Source organism: Sinocyclocheilus grahami, unplaced genomic scaffold (genome assembly GCF_001515645.1).
Source record: "Sinocyclocheilus grahami isolate Dianchi unplaced genomic scaffold, SAMN03320097.WGS_v1.1 scaffold398.1, whole genome shotgun sequence".
NCBI lineage: Eukaryota > Metazoa > Chordata > Actinopteri > Cypriniformes > Cyprinidae > Sinocyclocheilus > Sinocyclocheilus grahami.
Window position 1 is genome coordinate 404,401 of NW_015505577.1, and position 8,183 is coordinate 412,583.

The 8,183-nt window shown below is 41.4% G+C and overlaps 1 pseudogene; it reads right to left on the minus strand.

The window, feature by feature from the left end:
• The window catches only part of LOC107550424 (MAGUK p55 subfamily member 7-like), a 72,504-nt pseudogene extending 64,387 nt beyond the window's left edge, over window positions 1-8,117 (minus strand).
• Between the last annotated feature and the right edge of the window lie 66 nt (window positions 8,118-8,183).

An 8,183-nucleotide genomic window follows, 5' to 3' on the forward strand; every position in this document is an offset into this window, starting at 1 on the left:
CGCACAACACAAACTGTTGCATAGCACCCCGGACTACATATCCCATCATTATTTGCACACTGCACTGATTGCACACAGCTGTTTCTAATCACCTCACTCACTATATAACACCCACTCTAACCACATTTCTCTGAGTACTGTTTAGCCTGTACCCCTTTCCGAGTCTCTGTGTTTTGCCTTGCCTGTTTTTGATCTTTGCCTGTTAGTTGATCATCATGAGTCAAGTTACAGTTCATTATCATGAGTCAAGTCACAACAGATCTTCATGAGTCAAGTCTAGTCACAGCTGATCTTCCTGAGTCGAGTTTAGTCACAGTTGATCGTTATGAGTCAAATCGAGTCACAGTTTATCAGCATGAGCCTGGTCCAGTCACAGCTTCCATTGCTGAATCAAGTCAAGTCTCAGCTGATCTGCCAGAGCCTCGCCACATCACAGCGGATCTTCCTGAGTCCAGTCAAGTCACAGTTGATCGTCATGAGGCAAGTGACGTCCCAACTTATCTTCCTGAACCAGCCATATACCTGTTTGCCAGTGTTTTGACCCTGCCTGTTTACCACGTCTCTTAAATAAAGCCTGCAGATGGATCCACATGTCTCACGTCTTGTCAGCCCCGTTACAGATATGAAGGTGGGGGAAGTGAATGTATAGCTCTTTCTTCCACTTTCAATACTCACGACTGAGGTGCCCTTGAGCAAAGTTCTTGAGCATTGAACCCCCAATTGACCCCTCGAACGCAGACTAGCCAATGGCAGTACCAATGAAGACAAAAACGTTCATTTTCTGGTTGTCATACACTCATTAATTTACAATTTTCATCTGCTCAAGCAGAACATTAATGTCATCTTGTGCTTCAGCAAAATATCTCTGGCTAAAACTAGCTAACGTTAAAGTTAGTGAATCCATGCTATTATAAACCTAAATAGCGAACTGTTCTCACATCATGTACAGTGTCGGTCAAAAACACATAAATGGTCTACATTTCAGTGCCTCTCCATCTTTCTTCCACTTTCAATACTCACGACTGAGGTGCCCTTGAGCAAAGTTCTTGAGCATTGAACCCCCAATTGACCCCTCGAACGCAGACTAGCCAATGGCAGTAGAGTATCAGTTGCATGGGGAGCGGAACTCGGACATCTTTAGGTTTCAGTGCCATAGAGAAACATTGGAATTTTTTTTTAGGTTTGATGGTGTTTATGCTACAAAAATGGAAATACGATGTGCCTGTGGTACTTGTAACACTGATTCCAGGTATCCTGAGAAGATGATAGAGCAAAATGTCCCTAAGCATTCAACCCCAATCCCAATGAAGACATTTTCTGGTTGTCATACACTCATTAATTTACAATTTTCATCTGCTCAAGCAGAACATTAATGTCATATTGTGCTTCAGCAAAATATCTCTGGCTAAAACTAGCTAACGTTAAAGTTAGTGAATCCATGCTATTATAAACCTAAATAGCGAACTGTTCTCACATCATGTACAGTGTCGGTCAAAAACACATAAATGGTCTACATTTCAGTGCCTCTCCATATTAAACTAGTTAAATGTACATTAATTTAATCGTACCCTGCGATACATGAACAGTGTTTATCCGGCATTTTTGTCATCTGCGATCGTGACGGCTGTAAGATGAGACTTCTCCTGTTTGCATTGTGATCTGTAAATCCTCGCTTCAAGTTATCCACCATTTATTTTAAAATATTTTATATATCCCGCCATGGAATATTTAATTCCCACTTGAATGGTGGCCCTTCTGTGTCCAAGATTGTGCAAAAACATTGTGGGACCAGGTTTTCACACTGACAGCTGTCACTAGCTATGTTTCCATCACCCTGTGTTAATGCGCATTTTGAAGTATCGCATCAGAAACGAGTGATGGAAATGTCAAATTTCGAAAAAAAAATCCCTTAATTCGCAAAAAAGTTTTTACGCTTGCTTGAGGTGGTTTTTGACTTGTGCGAAAAAGAGTTAATGCGAATAATGGGAGATGGAAACGCATTTGCCCAATAAATTCTAACGTAGCGAACATTAAACCCACGTGACTAATCAGCTGTTTCCGCTGATGGTGTCTTTCCAGTTCCTCCATGACAACATGGCTGCCAGCAGCAACAGGCGCGTCTGGACAGATGAAGAAACCAAAATATTCTTCTGCCTTATTTTCGAAAAAAATATATAACAGCCATTTTAGATGGTAAACAGCAACGGAATGCCACAATCTACCTGGAACTTAAAGACGATATGCTAGCTAAAGGATTCGACAAGCCCTGTAACGTTTTATGAAGCACGTGGAAAAGTTTAAAACAGCGGTACATCACCGAGAAGCGGCAGCTCTCCCAAAGCGGTTCTGTGGGGAGAAACACCAAATTCAAGTTTTTCGACGAAATGGATAGGATTTTCGTCCACAGACCTATCGTTACTAGTCTGTCTTCTGTCATTAACAATTCAGGTTGGTGTGAGGTTATTCATTTAAATTACTGGTTAACATTTAGAGAGTTAACAAAGAGAGTATTCAGTCCATTTCCACTGTTCTTGGCCGTGCAGTTCAGTGCTTTGAGCGCTGTGCACAAACGGCAGAGAAATAAGCGAGTTTTTATTTGTCTGTGTAGTCTGATCTTAGAATTATTTCTTTTATTTATTTTCTTGTGACACTCTCAACAAATGTTATATTCCAGGTTACAAGGCATTTCTTACATTTCTTAATCCAAACTGAACAAACCAAAAAATAATAGAAAAGCAAAAATTTAAAAATTTAAAATTACAAAGAATGCACAATAATCAAATAACTGAATGTACTCAGAGATGAATGGCTACATGTCCTTGTAGGTTTAGGGAGCTGCCAAACAAAGACTGTTTGCCACATGATGGACTAGAGCATTCCTGAGTTCCTGTGCCTCTCCGTTTGGCTGATCATTATAGTGTTGATGAGGTGGCTGAGGTTGGGGGTTTACAGGGGGATCCAGGTAGGCAGGTGGGAGTTGTTGCTTCTCTTTCTCACACATATTGTGTAATACACAACATGCAGCCACAACTGTTGGCATGAAGGAGTGGTGCACATCTGACCGCTTGGCAAGAATACGCCATCTTGCCTTAAGGTGGCCAAATGTGTGCTCAACTTTAACCCGAATAGCACTGAGCTGAACATTAAAAGCCTCTTCCTCCTGTGTAAGGTTTGGACCGGAGAACCCTTTCATAAGCAATGGGAGTAATGGGTAAGCTGGGTCTCCAGCTATGAGTAGAGGCACCTGCATGCCCTCTACATCTACGCTGGCTTGGGCGTGTCTCTCAGGAAATCTGTTGAAAGTCAGAGTTATTTATCATATGCACAGGTACAACCTACAAATATTGGGTGCTGATGTGCTACAAAGGTAATAAACTACAAATACAAATTTCAGTTTCACAAATCAACAGACAGAAGTAAAAACAAAACGTCTACAATAATAGCATAGCCTTAGATTAGTGTACTAGAGATAACCAATTGGAATTTGAAAGCATAAGCCTACTGGAACAAGTTGGAGGTGCTGAACACAGCAGCGTCATGCCCACTGCCGGGTGATCCAACACAAATATCTCTGATTTGATACTGATCCTCCACAAGCACTTGTAGGACTATGGAGGGCCACCCTTTCCGGTTCACGTAGTCCATTTGATGGGGGAAGTATCGGGATATAGTGTACTAGAGATAACCAATTGGAATTTGAAAGCATAAGCCTACTGGAACAAGTTGGAGGTGCTGAACACAGCAGCGTCATGCCCACTGCCGGGTGATCCAACACAAATATCTCTGATTTGATACTGATCCTCCACAAGCACTTGTAGGACTATGGAGGGCCACCCTTTCCGGTTCACGTAGTCCCGGTATCCATCTGATGGGGGAAGTATCGGGATATGGGTCCCATCCAGTGCGCCGTACACCTGCGGTACAAGGTGTGCCGTTAAGTTGCGGTGCGCTATTGCCTGCGCCTCAGGCAAGTCGAGTAATTTGACGAATTGGTTTAACATCTTAAACCGTGTAGCCCTGCATACGGCGTAGACACAGCAGTGAACGGTGGTTTTGCTCATACCGAATGTCTCTCCAACAACTCTGTATTCAGCACAGCTGGCCAACTTGTACGCAATGGCAATTCGTTTTTTTGTTGCAATCGGATGTCGTTCAGGGAATTCAGTCTGCAGTCTGCTATGTATCTCATCACCATGGTAAGCAGGGAGGGGACCAGAGCATATTACAGTGTCTGACATCGTACTTGCAAGTTCACACACCTCTTTAATGTTATTTTTAGTGATCTCTGACTGGCGAAGTCGAACATCATTTGCGCTGGCGTGAATAACAATCTTACTGAATTTACGTTTAGAATTAGCCAGCTCTTTCAAATTTGCCAAGATGTCAGGCGCTCTGGCTCCCAGTAAACATTGGACTATGCTGGCTGGTGTCTCTATTTTCACGTTCCGTACAATAGAATCGCCAATAACTGGAGCACTTTCATCAGGTTTCTCAGTGGGTGCGTCACTGAGTGGGGAGAACCTGCTTGCTGTTTTGATCGGAACGGAAGAGCAGTGTTTTGACCCTATGCCGCCTAGTCACCCAGTCGCCCTGCTGCAGAGGCATTGTAACCGGAACCGAACAATGTACAGGACTCCCTGAGCTAGTCACATCCAAAGCCGTATCTACAGCCCTCACATTCTTACTGTCCTCAATTAAAGTTTGGATGCATGTCTCTAATTCTGAAATCTTCTCTGTCAGCCTAACTATTTCCCTGCATTTATCACATGTGAATCCCTCATCGCCGACAGAGAGAGCTAAACTATACATGTGGCAAGCAGTTCAAACAATAGCAGGAGAAGAAGCCATTACTCACTGTGATTGATAAATGATTCTGACTTACCACTGTTGTTTGATGAACTCATGAAAAAAAGAAGCGAGAGAGAAAAGAAACAGCGAGAAAAAGAAAAGAAAACAGCACTAGTTTTAATTATGCAAATAAAAACGCGAATGGAAACACGAATGACAAGCTAGTCGCATCCAAAGCCGTATGCGACTAGCTTACGAATGCTAACGCGCTGCACTCGCGGTTTAAAATTGAAAGCGAACGATCAAATTAGTCAGATTAGTTTGATAGATAATATCAGAAATATGGTGGGAATTAAGTTATATTTTATCACTTTAAACAACAGAGAGTGATAGTAAGAAAAGCGAAGCTACACAGAGCTACAATCGCAAACCACTAGTCCTGGTGTAGTGCTTCTTCCACATACTCCCCCATGGCCTTCAGTTCGGGAATGAGAATGGAGAAATATTTTCCTAGGCACTGGTTCACCGGGCAGTAGATCAATAGCACAGTCCCATGGTCAGTGAGGTGGTAATTGGGAGGCTTGCTTGGGGCAGAAGACATCCTTGAAGTGAGAAGAACATTAAGGATCTTTGACAGACTGTTTTTTGATCAGGCTCTCGATGGAGGTGGAATTGACTTCCAGCATAGGAGACTTGAATGGAGGAAGTGATGTAAAAAAATCAAAGAAACACTGAGGACCCTACTTCAGCATGTGTCCTGTAGACCAGAATACTATAGGTGAATGTTTAACAAGACATGAGTACCCCTAGATGATGTCCACTGTTGACTTTTCCAGAACCAGTAGAGTGACATCTTATATGTACAAACAGCCCACTTACAGCCTACAACCCACACAGTAACGGATAGTGCCACTACCCAGAGGTTTTCCTATTACTGAGATTCAAAGGGATTTTTCCAGAGGGAATGACAGAGCATTCCAGAGATGAAGTTGCCCTGACCCTGAATCTATAAGAGCAGGCACAGATAGAGAGGCATTGGAGACAATACGAGTTAGCAGGGTGGTTGCCAGGGTGACTTACCTAAGGTTGTGGAGGCTTGTTGGGACATGTGGTTACCACATGTCTAGCTGTTCCGCAATATAGACAGAGACTAGGGGTAGTCCAGCATTGACGCTCTGCCAAGGAGAGATGTCAAGTGCCTATCTGCATGGGTTTGTGGCCTGGTTCTGGAGAGTCAAAGGAAGCTGGCATCTGCAATGTTAGTTCGAGTCCTTGTCGGTATGTTGGCTCATTCGAGCCACTGGCAGCTGCGAGGGTCTCGAACTTTAAACCATATTCTATAATTTAGGTTTTTCCTTGATGTAACTGATTTGAGTTGTTCACTGACTGAAGTATCACCAACGGGAAGTCCAAAAACCTAACAGAAATAGGATATGAAGTTCTGAAGTGACTGAGTGGCAGGACCAGCTGTTTCCATATCATTTCTGTCCATTGGCGAGCTCTACATTAAAATGGGTCAGTTTGTGCGCTGCCTGAGAGCTGTGGTCTGGCCTTCTGTCATAGAACACCAAACACGGTAGACAAGATGTAATCAAATTACTGATTACTCATTTTAAAAGTAATCATGTTACTGTTCTGATTACTTTATTTCAAAAGTAATTAGTAATTAGTTACATTACAAGTTACGTTACTTTTTTCTCCATTAAATTTATGAAATCCCAGCATACACGCTCCCGATAAATATTTGTTATTAAAGCATCAACATTCACAGACCACTGTTATTTTTAACTTAAGCAAGCAGCTGCTGCGTGCATGGTTTGGCATGGCAGAATGCCAGCAAAGGCTGCATTTATAATCTCTAAAAGACATCTCAGTTCATTGCAATCTCACAAATCTCTGTTATAACACAATAAATATATACATAATGAATCTTGCATAATGTCTACAATTCGTGTGTTATAATGAGAGGATTCATGAGCACACAGATTTCAGCACTGCATTGCTCAACGCTACAAACACGTGTTATAGCCTAAATAGAAACTCTGCATATGCTTGCACCTGTTAATCGTTTATATTAGTTCATGTTGCTTTTGTGCAATTGATGAATACAAATTTATTTTGTTTTAGATATTTTATGTTTAGATATTTTTTTATTTTGCGGGAGTCCCGTGAATCAATGGGTTCCACTGGCATTTGACTCGACAGTGTGTGTGCTACATCCTTTTTACAATTTCTAGATTATAACTTTTGTCAGCAATGTAACGCACCAGTAACGTACAGAGACTTCGGCTTGTAACTATACTCTAATTACTATTTTGAAAATTATAACGCATTAAATTACTCCGTTACTAAAAAAATAATCAAATTACAGTAACACAATACTAAGTAATGTGTTACTGCCCAACACTGACAAGATGTTAGGAACCCAATTGCAGGTATTTATTGCACAGCTGAAGAATAATGACAGATAAGTAAATGAGCAGATGAGATATTGCAGAGATAGATTAACAATAGTAATGACAATGTCTTTTGCAGGATATCAGAGCAGTACACTACACAGGGGAGCAGAATAGACAAGTAGATACACAGGGGAGTACTTCTGGAGATGTAGGAGATCACTGGAGATAACATAGGAGATGTATTGTCTGGCTACTAGTTTATCTCTTTAGCTGTCCAAACGCAATATTTGTGTTTGAAGTAAATAAGAAATTGTTCACTTTCACAATAGTACACATGTACACTATATAGCATATAATAATATAAATTATTTATTAAAAATAATCTGTAGTAAAATCTGAGCTTTTTCTCAAATCTTTCCTTACTTCCTGAGACAGGCCACTGACCAGCTAACCTAGCAACATTGACTCAAACAATGGTGTGAATTTAGGACAGGACTATTTATTTGTTTGACCCATGCACATGATAGGGTTGTTCGGAAAGCTTGTTTGAAACAATAATTATTACAATAATTAATTTCCAGTTTGTCATGCTGGTGGTGCAGAAATGATACACTGCCGTTTTACAGAGTTTAGGGAAAATTTGGTCATGCTGGGCATTTATACTAAAACATTTTGGCCTTGAATATAGATAGGAGTTGCCAGTAAAAAAAATTTAAAATAAAAAATGCAATAAATAAGTGTCTGTGAGGCTGCACATATATTTATGTGACACTCGGGTGTTCACAAGTAATCCTTTCCAGTACACTTCAACCTGACAACACTAAACAGACTAAAGGTCATGCAACTGAATCCCGTCCCAGATTGTCTGATCACTCTGGTCTGGAGACAAAAAGCACTACCCCAGAGGAGAACTTACGTCCTGAGCCAGGCCCTGTGTGTTATCCAACAGTGGAGCAGGCAGCTGGACTCTGTACTTCTGCAGCCTGTCATGGGGGG